We start from the raw sequence: 13,041 nt of genomic DNA, 5'->3' as shown, positions 1-13,041 counted from the left end.
AAATATTTACAATATTTTATTATATTGGTAATTCATATGCACTTCAAAGGTGTTGGAAATATTGAAAACATAAATAAGAGAATAAAAACACTTATATTTCCATAAGCAGGAGAAAGCCATGGTTAATATTTTACTGTACATACTCCCAGTTGTGTGTAGGTATGTCTCTTTGATATGTACATGCGTTCCATAGTCTTTCGATCTGGCTTTTATTTGAGGAAGTTGATATGCTAGGGCATTTGTCATGCAAAGATCATTTAGGTTCTTAATTTGTAGTATACGACTCCTGATTCTGGCCAAGATGGAGGAACAGGTACCCAATTTATAAACTCATCTGAAACAACTAAAAATCAGGCAAAATAGGTGAAACAGATTTTCAATTTACCAGACATTAGGCAAAGAAGACAGTGTTCTCTGGGAGATAAAAAAAACAAGTGAGTTGAGCCCTATGATTGCACAAGCTTACCGCCTAAAGAGACATTGTAGATCACAGTGCACAGAAGGGGATCCTGATTTTCTCTTTGAATTAAGAACATGGAGCTGAGAGTATAGGCATGCCAAGATGAATAGTGCCTGTAGGACAAAATTCTAGAAAGGAAAGAGTTTCACAAAAATAAATCTCTAAAGATCGTGCAGGTCTGGGAATTATTCCTGCTACCATTAGTCAGAATGGAAAATCTCACAATTCATGGGGCATTGATTAGAGTATATAGAATAATTTTGCTTTAGAAGTGTGACATTGACCATAGACTAAACACTGATCTTATCTCACTTAAACAAAGTTCAAAGGCAAGATGCAGAACAATCCTTTTCTTTCCAATAAATTTAGCTGGGATTCGCAGCAAAGCTCAAGAATATTATTTATTTATTTATAGAAACACAAAAATATCCAGCACTCAACATGGTAAAATTCACAGTGTCTGACAACCAATGCCAAATTGCCAGGTCTTGAAAGAAACAGAAAAGTAGGATCAAAAATAAGGAGAAAAATAAATTAAATTTGAACTAGAAAAGAGACAGATGATAAAGTTAGTAGACAAGAACATCAAAAGAGTAATATATATAATATAATTATAATTGTATATAACTATATATTATATATAACTATATATTGATTATATGTATATATAATTCATATGTCCAAAAAATAAGAGAAAACGTTAAACATATTAATGTAGAAGATATAAAAAAAGACCCTAAATAAACTTCGAAATGTGGAAGCTGCAATGTACGATTTGAAAAAAATACACTGATTTGGATTAACGGTAGATTGGACATGTAGGAAGAAAGGATTGATGAATTTGAAGATATAGCAGTAAAACTTTCCAGAATGAAACAGATAGAGAGAAAAATAAATGAAAAAAAATGAATAGAGCATTAGTGAGTTGTGGGGCAATTTCAAGTGGCCTAATGTACATATATATGGAGACTAAAGCACAGAAAAATGAGGGAACAGAAAAAAATTTTTGGTAAAATAATGCATGAAAAAGCTTCAATTTTGATGAAAACTGTAAACCCACAAATCCAAAAAGCTAAAAAAAATTTCAAGAACAAGAAATATGGGGAAAAAAAACTATACCAAGGCTCTTGAAATTTCAATTACTTAAAACCAATGATAAAGAGAAAATCTTAACAGTATCAAGAGAAAAAAGACACTTTAGCTGCAGAGGAACAAAAATAAGGATAAGAGTAGATTTCTTGTCAAAAACAATGAAACCAATTGGACACAGTGGCTCATTCCTATAATATCAGCCATTTCGGAAGCTGAAGTAGGAAGATCACTTGAGGCCAGGAATTCAAGACCAGCATAGGCAGCAGAACAGGACTCCACCTCTACAAAAATAATTAAAAATTTTAAAAAACAAATATTAAATTCAAAAATAGAAATAAAAAACAATTAAACCAAGATGAGTGTGGAGTAACATCTTTAAAGTAGTGAAACAAAAACAAAACTGTTAACCTAGAAATCTATACACTGTGAAAATATCTAGCAAAACAGAGGTGAAAGAAAGGCTTTTCTGAAATGAAAAACCTTAAATAATTAATCACCACCAGATAGGCACTACAAGAAACATTAAAAGATGTTTAAAAGAAATGTTAAAGGAAGTCTTCCAGGCAGACTGAAAAATGATACCAGATAATCTGGATCTAAATAAAAGAATGAATTGCATCAGGAATTGCAACATCATGGGTAAATATAATCTCCATATTATGTACACGTCTTTAAGAAATAGTTGACTATTTAAAGTAAAAATAATGATACTGTATGACGAAGTATATAACATATGTAGGAATAAAATGTGTGCCAGTAGTAGACAAAAGGCTAAGAGGGGAGAAATGGAAATAAACTGTTGGTTTTCATGTGTTTGACTACTCTGAGTTCCAGTGGGTATGGCCAGCTGTCTTCATTTTTGTACTCAAGGCCCTAGCACAGTAACCAGGTGGGCCTACATATGCCAGACATTTAAGTGCCACTCTTCATTTAAAGTGTGAACGCAGTGTGACTGGAGGGGATGCTGTGAACTCCATACCCAAATTACCCTTCTCTGTTAAATAAGGAACTCATAGGCATCACTTCACCTTTTGTACTTAAAGGGAATTAAGCTATACCTCTTTAATAGATTTTAGTTGAGATTAGGCAATCTGAATATCAGTCAAGGGGATTGTGTGCTGTATTGGGGGAGCAGAGGCAACATACATAAGAAAAATGTACCAAGCTCTCATTTTTTGCTCAGGGTGCTTTCATGTGATCTAGGAATACTTTCAAAATAAGTGAAAATGCCTATCATGTTATTTGGTGCTGATAGGTGACAAGGTAAAGGCAGTACTAGGGACCCCTTTCCCAGAGAGTTTGAAGCAGGGCTAGGAATGAAGGTGAAGACAGGGATTGGGGTCAACAGGAATGAAGAGCCTATGTAAATTCCAAAGGGGAACGGTGAGTTGGTGGGAGGGGAGTGAGTCCCATGCTGAGAATAAAGAATACACAGGTGAGCAGGAGGACAGTGTGTGTCCATATGTGTTTAGGTCAGTGCATGGGGTGTGGGGAGACAGTGAGGAGCTTGGGAAATCAGAAATGGAATTGTAGCATATACAGAGAATGGAGAGTTTGGAAGGTCACAAGTTTTTGGCAGTGCCTGGCAACAAAGTTGAGATTCTGTGCAGTAGAGAAAATGACATCCACACAGATGCCTGTTGGAGGGCATGAGAAAGTCCATGTCTGAGGAAGGGCATTTTGCACAGAGCTGCCCCAGTAGTGCTCAGGGGTGTCAGGGTGGCCCAATACTCTGAGGGAAGAAAAGGTGCTGGGTGGACAGGACTATGGGATTAGAGTCCTCACTTCATCCACACTGCTCTGTCTTCCCCATGTTCATGGACTGGAGTTTTGTGGAAGGTTTCCATTGGAATAAGAGTTTCCACATCTAAAATTTTGAAAACCACTTTCCACCAACCAGATACAGAATGCATCATGAAGTACTGACCCCCAGGTACTGTGACCTGGGATTGCTTATTTCCCCTTGCTCTGTTTGTCATAATCTTTATTTAGTTACTATAGAGCAGCCAGCTACCAAATACAGCACACTACGTTAGAGGAGATAAGTGTCTGGGTATTAGTAGTTATACACTTAATCTTGGACAACTGATGCCAAGAGCACTAAAAGTAGCATGATGTAACAGATACAACACTGAAAATGGATGATATATAAATCTATATACAACACGAGCCATCTCAAATATATATGCAACTATATATCTTCACACAAATGTATTTACACATATGTATTTGTTTATACAAATGTACATGTTTATATACATAAATATATACATATATTTGTACATATACATACATGTATACATAAAGATATACATATATCTTTGTATGTATGTATACATACAAAAATATGTATATACACAAATGTATACACACATATATAGAAAACACTCTCTATTTGGATTTTTGGAAGTGGTCTTCCTCCCTTTCAAGCCTCCTATACACTTCCTTCATTAAGCTTAGTGTAATTTTGATTACTAAATAAATGTGTTTTCAAGAGACAGAATGGCATCATGTAGCATGTAAGCCAGTATCTACACAATAATCACTTGATTTTACCTTAACCTATAGCCTCAAAATACTTCTACTGATGCAGCCAAACCTAATGTCCAGCTCTGGCACCTATCCAGAGAGACAGATCCATTTTCCTACTGCTCATGCGATAGCTCCACATGGACAGGCTACAGCACCTATCCGACTACATAATATACACAGACCTCATCCTCCACACTCTTCCTCATCAAATCATCACCAACTTTTCCTCCTCCACTGTCACTCTCAACTAAGGGCACAGCATCATCTAGAAATCAGATCAATAGAGATACTCTCCATCAGTTCCCAGTCCCTCACTTCCTAAAATGCTCATGTCCTTCCACCTCACCATCTGCCCCACACCCTTCACAGAACAAATTAAGGGCCTAGCCATTTTCTTTTGTTTTGTAGTTAGTGTGTCCTCAGCATATGTTCAATAAATGTTTGCCGGATGAATGAACGCATGCATGAACTAATGAATGAATGAAATTACCAGGCATGGGAATTCACTGATTCAAATCTTGGATTCTGCCCCACCTGGGCCTCCTGCCTCCATGAAGAAACCCACAGTTCCCTTACCTGTACTCACTTGAGTTCACAGTTCTCATGGAAATTACAGCTGAGGTATCACTGTGGACACCTCCTCCCCAGGGCCAAACACCGATGTGGAGATGAGGACGCTCCCAACAGGATGGTGCATGATACTTCCTGCATTGGACCCCACACGTCCGTGTCAGCTTAACAATGGAGGATGCCATTTCCACAGGGGTTCCATCCAACCTTCCCGTGTCCAGACCTTGGACCAGCCCTCTACCCTAGACAGTGTATGGTTGAAACATAGGGCAGCGATCACAGCCCCAAGACATCTGCCCCCTTGTGCGCCAAGATCTTGGAAGCCACTGGAGTACATGGTGTTCCTGGCCCATCTTGGCTGTTGGTCATCAGTCAGCAACCCACTCACATAGCCCAGCCTCTATGGAGGGTCCACAGGGATAAAACACCAGTCCACAGTAGTCATGAAGACAGCACTCAGCCCTGGGACGCTGGCAAGGACGCAGAGGAGCATTGGAGTGGTCAAGAGAGGGAGCTCACCCAGAATGATGCAGGGAGCCAGCCATACTCTTTCTGACAGAGGGAAGGTGATTCTGAGGGAGGGTGCAGTGTCCTGCACCCCACTGGTGCATTCAGCCAACAAGCCTGCCCATTCAGATCACGTGGCCCCTTCCAGCTGGTAATGATGGTCCCTGGATTTCCCAAACCTATTCTTGTTCATTGTCCTGTTCTCCCTCTTACCTTCCCCCTTCTCTCCCTCAGGTCCCTGCCCCCACCAGGCTGAACTCTGGATTCAGAGTGCTGGGTGCCAGCCTGCCTGAAGCTCTGTGGTCCTGGTTTCACATGTGGTCTCTCTCATGGACTCTGGCAATTGCTGTCCCCCTGGATCCTCCCAATGCCCCTCACGGGCTGAGGGTCTCCTGTCTGCTCTCCTTCCCAGGCTCCTGTTCATTCTGACCAAATCTTTCTGAAAGCAGAGGAGAAATCTCCTGTCCACATTTCATAATTTCAAATCATTTTTGAGTTTTATGAGAATGTGAATGGGTACAGCATTTTTGCAATGAAATTTCAGAAATATTTATAAAATGTTAAACTATTTATACCCTTTTCATTTTCACCCAACATCCATGTTAATATATTTCTTATAAGAAAACATTAATGTTTGCCCAATAATTCATATTCAAAGATGTTGATTTTATTCTATTCATCATACAGCAAATGGGAAACAACTGGTGTCCATTAGGAAGAAAGAGTTTAATTATGGTGCATGCCTACTTTAGAATTATAGAAATTAGTTTCAAAAGCGAGATCTATATATATACTGTTGTGGAAAGATCCCATATCCATTTTATGAAGTCACAAAGGCTAGTGGCAGATCAATATGTACGTTATCACTCTTGTGTATTAAATAAAAGCAATATATTGTTATAGCTTATCTGTCAATTAATAGCCTAGAGTCAGTTTTAAAATAATACACACCAGATTGTTAATTGTTGTGACCTCTAAGGAGGGGGATAAACTGTGGAGGAGTTTTGTAAAGGGGAAAATTGTGAATTATATAAATTTCTATAATTTCTGCAATAACAATATGCAAACTACTACCTTTGAAATACAAAATATTTATACTTAACAACAGAAATGGTAGCTATGGTAATTAAAGTAATTGCTAGCTGATGCATCAGACAAACGCTGAAATTTGATTGGCATGACACAAGTTTATTTTATGCATACATAAGTTGTGATACAGTTTGCCAGGGGCTCTACACTCTCACGTGACCCAGGGATCCATGCTACTTCCACTTTGTGATTCCATCATCTCAAGATGAAGCTGCCAGTCTTGCCATTGAAAGGAGGGAGAAAGCGGAAAGTGGCACAATCACTCTCACATTCCTGGATGTGACAAACAATGCTGCTGCTCATGTTTCAGTGGTAAGGGGTTGTCACACTACTCTTCCTAACTGCAAGTGGACTTTACTGTTCCCATGTGTCCAGACAGGAGAGAAAGACAAGATGTGGGTAAGTAATATAGCTTCCCCCATAAACTGTTACATAGTAAGTGCTCAATAAAAAGCAACTATTATAATTTGGTGTTACACAATCCATCTCGTTTCTAGGAGGAGTTTCTAAGAAGGCCAAATTTGCCTTGAAGTTCTCCAACTTGTTCAAGGATCTAGTATGTCACAGATGTTTTCTAATATAGGAGCACAACTGTCCCAGAATCTTGAAATTCTCAGCAGGAAGGCTTATCTTTGCAATACCCTTTATTTTTTTAACTTTTATTTTAGGTTTGGGGGTACGTGAGAAGGTTTATTATATAGGTAAACACTTGACACAGATTTGTTATACAGATTTTGCCATCCAGGTATTAAGCCCAGCACAGAATAGTTATCTTTTCTGCTTCTTTCCCTCCTCTCACCCTCCCCACTCAAGTAGACCCCAGTGTCTGTTATTTCCTTCTCTGTTTTATAAGTTCTTATCATTTAGCTCCCACTAAGTAGGCTGAGAATTTTTTCCTCCATTTGATTCCTGATCGAAATCATAGCTTATGAGTTTCTGCTACTCTGCACATGCCTGAACACCTGTCAGGTGCCCCTAGGCACACTGAAAGCCAGTATTTTTCCGTGGAGCAATTAAACAGACAAGAGGCAGTAGAAGGCTGCTTAATTATTCCTTTTTCATGAGAGCTGGCATGTATTCCAAGGAATTAGGTTTCACTTCCTGGGGGACTCCAGAGATTTAGGAATTTAGCCTCAGTAAGTAGATGTTTGTTCCACTGGGATTTCCAAAGTATTTCCTCACCTAATATTCATGAAGGAAGCTTTGGTTTTTGACCATTCATCTGTGCATGTGTTCAGAGGTGAATTCCAAATAAAGCACCCTGTAAAAGTCCGATTTCAAGTATCAAGGTGGTTCCAAACTTCGTGCAACTTCAGGGGGATATCCCAAGAACTAATAGATAATATGGCAAGTCAGACCCTACTCAACCCCTTAGGAAAACACTTAGAGACTGTGTCGAAGATAACCAGAGTGGTATCCAGATGTCCAAAAGTCACTGTCCCATGTGAATTTTTGTATCACAATGGTTGTTGATATCACCTGGCTTCCTGAGTGAGAGATGGGACAACCAGAGGACTTCTACAGGGAGAATAAATGCTCCCTGTCAGGAAGAAAGCAGGTGATTCTAGGCTGCTCTGTGGGGACCAATGACAAGCTGCTCAGCAGGCCAGGTTCCAGAGTCAGACAAATAATATGGAAGTGACCAGGAGAAATGTGCTTTAATTCCGGAAAGTGCTGGGACTAGACAGAAATGACCGTATCTGGGCAGAGAGGTCTTGAGGAACCCAGCATACACCAGTCCTAAATGGTGTTTGATTCTCATTGTCACCTCCGGGTCTGCTTTTAGTATCTTGTGCTCAAGGTCCTTCTTTTTTGTCACCTGAGCGACATGGTGCAGTGCTGAAAAGAGAAATGAAGTACCAGTCAGGAGGTCAGCCTCGGGCTGCGGGGAGTGGGAGCTGTATGGGCTCTAAAGGAATTCAGACCAGGGGTCTGGTTCCAGTCCTGTTCCTTACTAGCCACGTGATCCTGGGAAATACCCAAGAAATATCGTTATTATGCTCCAATTCACAAGCCCCGTGACCCTTGATTCTTCATCTGTAAGCAGATTTGATAAGCCCTGTCTAGTAGGACAGTTGGAGTGTATGCAATGTAGATGAAACACCTGGCTCAGGGCCTAGTGTAAATTAGAAGTTTAAAGAGGGGCAGATGCCTGTTATTTCTAATATTATTTGACCCCAGGCCCTAGGACTCTGGGATTTTGCTGTTGTCTTTCTTTTCCAAGAATTATCAGAGAATATACAGCTCAATAGGACATGGAATAATTAGACAAAAAATGAAGTTCCATCCATAAAATTTAGTAAGTGGTTACCTCTTAGAAAATGTACTTCAAAATTTGGGTATGCGGGAGTTTTCTGCAGCCAGACTCAGTTCAAAGTTCCTAGATTTTGAGTCAGAGACCAACTCCTTCCCTCGCTCCCATATGCTTCTCCATGCAAATAACTATTTTCATTCATTTTGTCACCACCTTGCTTACAACTGGTCAAACTGCACTTGAGATAATCTAACTAGAATTCATTTTTAATAGAGTCAGCTCTAGTTCTCTCAGTCAGGCAGAAAAGTACCTGGCCAGTGGCTTCTGGGTCTCCTTTCCAGGGAGATTTATGCTTCTCTCTCAGGAAACGTTTTCAGATGATAAGTGTTCATCACGTAGCTCTTGTACTGTGTTCAACAGCACTGGGACTAAAACACAAGACACTTTCCATTCCTACTCCACTCTTCTCTGTTCATCCACCATCATAAAAGAACTGTTCAGTTTTCCATTATGAGCTTTTCTCACACCCTCTGAGAATCTGGACAACGCTCACCTGGAGCACCACACCCTCACCCCTCTCTTACTTTTTTTCTACATCTTAGATGGGATTTCACCACCTTAATTATATGACTGCTGCTCCTAGACTTTACTACCCTGTGGGTAGGGGTGAGTCTGGCTTACCTTAGCATCTCCACTATTAACCCAGGGCCTTCCACAGAGCAAATGCTCAGTGCATAGAGATGAAATGAGCCAGTGAACAAGAAGAATTATTTATTCAGATTTAATTTATCTTACATTCTCAAAGGCCAAGGATATCCAGGTATGCATTTTTTTAAAAAAGAATTTACAGAATAGACTGAGTATAAGGCAAGAATTAAATATTTTTTAATTTCTTTACCTCATCAATTTTCCTGCTAACTCATTTACATTTCTAAATGAATAGTTATTCCACTGCTGTTACTATGTCCCAATTCACAAAATAGAATGCACTTCCCAATCTGAATAAAAAGCAAGACTCTTACTCCTAAACTATGTAAACAGCACTGTGTGTGACTACTATCATTCATAAATTTGAATGCTGAAGTTCATTCAACCATCCATTAAAAGGAACATTTGAATAATTCCAAAAGGAAACAAAGATAAATCTCAAAGTCACCCAATAGAACAGAAATCCACTACTAAGAATGCTGACTGCTGTCTTCAAAGAGTGAAGAATGGGCCTCATGTCACATAAGGCAGGGGAAACTACTGGACGGAGCCCTGGAAGATGCACTGGCCCAGCCCCCCTCCCACTGACCCTGGCTGCAACTCATGCTTAGACTCCCTCTCCCTCCTCTCTCAAAGCTGCTTCATGCAGGGATGGGTAGGAAATGCGAACTCTTGCATTGACCCTGACCACATGCTCCAGGACTTTCAAGTAGCTGGTTTCAGCAAGCGCCCTTGGACCCCAGAGTATCTCATAGCATACGGGATCACTGGCAGGCACCTGCCGGTACTCCAGGTAGTTTTCCTGCACCAAATCTTGGGTGAGCAGCTTCCTGGGCTTCCCACAGACACTGTGCTCCCTCCCAACGTACACCTTCATCACACTCAGCTCCTCCCAGATTTTCTCCTCAGGGACGCATTTGCCCTCCATTGCGATCATGCCCAGGACGATTATCAGGAGGCCCGTCTTGGGTATGATCTGATTATTATCAACCACCGGGCCATCATAGGAGTCCCAGGCAGGTGACAAGGGTGTAGGTGTTGCTAGTGGGTTCCACTTCCTTCACGTCAATGCCAAAGACCAGCTGCAAGGACTCGGAGGCTTTGCCGAAGATCACAGGAAAATAGTGCTTGTAATTTTTGATGACACTCTCCAGCATTTCTGCCTTTGTGACTGGCTCCTTGACTCAATACTTGAGAAGCAGAAAATGAATCAAGTCAGTCACCTTCTTACTGAGTGCTGCTCAGAACACGGACTCCAGGTCAGGAAAGGTACTTGGCCCGTCCTCTTCTTGGTTTCTGGAGCCCTTAATGGATTACCTCCATAGAGTGAAATCAATGGCAGTGGGGAAGGCAGAGGCTTCCTGAGGACTCTGGAGAGGACCTGGCGACCCAGCAGCAGGCACCTCCCCAGGGTGCCTGGGACCAGAGGAGAGGAGGAGGACGCAACCTCCTGCTCTTCAGTAGCGGCAGCCTGCACACTCACCAGGCCCAGGGCCTCTTCTTGGACCTCAAGGCCTTCCTCAGGCTTGCAGTGCTGACTCTTCTGTTCAAGAGACATGATGACTCTGGTCAGGGCAGGAGTGTGGGCAGGAGCTGGGCAATGGATACCCACTGGCCTGGAGAGAGAGGGAGCATGTGAGAGCCTCAGCTGAGAACTGAACCTTGGAGACTCTAACAAAGGTTTACTTACAGATCTTCTCCTTTGGTGCTTCTCTAGGGCCTCCTGGGGATCCTCTGGGACCTCCTGGTGATCCTGGTCAGCCTGTCCCCTGAGAACCTGAAGGAAAAAGTGAGAGGACACCTCAGGGTACACAAGCAAGCAGAGGCTGATTCTGCAAAACTGATGGTAGAGAGGGTGAGGCCCATGGGTTCTGGGGCGGTGGGGGCCATTAGTGTGCATTCAGGGCAAACATTCATTGCTGGCACTAGACATCTGCATCTCCTCTGCTCTGTGACCGGAGGGCACTGCCTCAGACCAAGGCCTCAGTGTCTGTTTCCCGGAGCTCCTGGAAGAGGAATGCATGGACCCTCAGGGTGCAGACTGCAAGCACAGCCTCAGGACCCCAGTGCTAACAGGAGGGCAAGCTGGAATCTGTGAGGTCTCCACCCTCCTGTGGTGGATGGTCCCCTCTGTGCTCATGCAGGGCCATTACCCTTCTCCTGGCAAGGCCTGAATCCCACCCTTTTGCTGGCCTGAGAAACTCGGATTAAGAGCTCACATCCCTGATAGGGAACAGGACATAAGGAGACTCACATCTGGCCACACTGTGCCCAGGTCCTCCTGGGAAGGACAGCAAGAGATGCTGAAATCCATTGGAATCCATGTGTCCTGGGTGAGGAACCTGCTTGGTACTCACCTTGTCTCCTGGCAGGGCCTAAGACGCTCCCTCTACTGACCTGAGTGCAGACCCCTCAGACCAAGGTGACACCACTGACACCAATGATCCCAGGGTAAGTGGGGTGGGGGACACCTCAGCAGACAGCCCTGCCAATGATCTCTGGAGTGATAGCAGGGGCAGGGCAGATTTCTGTGAGGTCCTCATCTGTGTTCTGGCCCAAGGGTGCCCTCAATCCTCCCTCATGTTCCTCACCAGAACTACTGACAGATCCTGGGAACTACTGACAGATCCTATCGGCCAGATGGTGGCCCCTGTGTTGACCTGAGTCACCCTCTGAGAACAAGTTCCTCACCTCCCTGAGATCTGAAAACAGGAATGAGATGGAGTCACATCCTGTCACCCCTACATGGGGTGTTCAGGTATGACCCCTTTGGTTCTGGGGTGAGTGTTCCTATGGCCTCCTGTGGGTTACTCTTCATCCTGATGGGGCCTGCCATTCTTCAACCTGAAACTCCCTGAGATGAGCAGATAGCTCCCCTTTACTGCAACACCCCATCTCCCTGAGGGCTCCTCAACTTCTTTCCTGTGGCACAAATGAGGTTGGCACATAGGGCCATCCCTGATCTGGTCCCCTCTGAGCAAAAATCAGGAGACAGTCAGACTCTGTGGGGTCCCTTCTTTCTGAGCAGAGGCATCCCCAATCTTCATGAATGGGGCACACATTGGGGCCTGCGGATCCTGGGACTACTCCCTCTGTTGACCTGAGTCACCATTGCTCTGACCACAGCCCTCTCCTCTCTGTCACCCAGAAGGTGCAGCAAGCATGGGCTACAGGTGGCCACTGTGTACTGGACCTCCCAGGGCCAAGGTCCCCATTGATCTGGACTCCAAGGTACGCTGAGTCCTCCCTCTTCTTCCTCTCCTTGATCCTGGCAGGGTTGGGCCCCACCCTCTGTTGACCTGAGTCTCCATCTCTCCGATTCCCAAGGACGAAAGAGGAGGTGCCTCAGTCTCAGACGGGGGGGAGTGGACCCCCTATCCTGAGGACCTGCGTCCTCTGAGGCCTCCCTCTACTCCCAGCAGAGTAGGAGTAGAGACTCCCCTGAGGCCCTGCTCATGATACTAAGCCCCTTCCCTCCTTCAGTCCTGGATGTGGATGTCAGGATCAGCGTGCCTGTCTGTCATTCCTGGGGCTTCTGTGGGTTGACTGCAGAGAAAGAAACAGATGCTGCAAAGATGGGGTTGGGTGTAGGGATGGGGATGGGGATGGGAATGTAAGTAGGGTGGGTATGGGGTTAGGGATGGGTATAGGGATTGGGGTGGGGGCCTTCAATTCTCTCTCAGGATCCTGACTTTGATGCTTGGCAGAGCCTGGACCCTGCCCTCTCCTGACTGGCCCTACCCTGGTCACACCAAGGTCTGACTCCAGAGTCCCCTGTGGCTTAAGTGGCAGTGGGGAGGGCGGACGGTCCAGCCTGAGAAGTCTGCCC

General features: G+C 43.5%; 1 pseudogene; it reads right to left on the bottom strand.

Annotated features, from left to right (window-relative positions):
• Positions 1-6,230: 6,230 nt before the first annotated feature.
• LOC101026804 lies at positions 6,231-12,782 on the bottom strand (annotated as a pseudogene).
• Between the last annotated feature and the right edge of the window lie 259 nt (positions 12,783-13,041).

This window comes from Papio anubis, chromosome X, assembly GCF_008728515.1.
Source record: "Papio anubis isolate 15944 chromosome X, Panubis1.0, whole genome shotgun sequence".
Classification (NCBI taxonomy): domain Eukaryota; kingdom Metazoa; phylum Chordata; class Mammalia; order Primates; family Cercopithecidae; genus Papio; species Papio anubis.
This window is presented reverse-complemented; position numbering and strand designations above follow the sequence as displayed.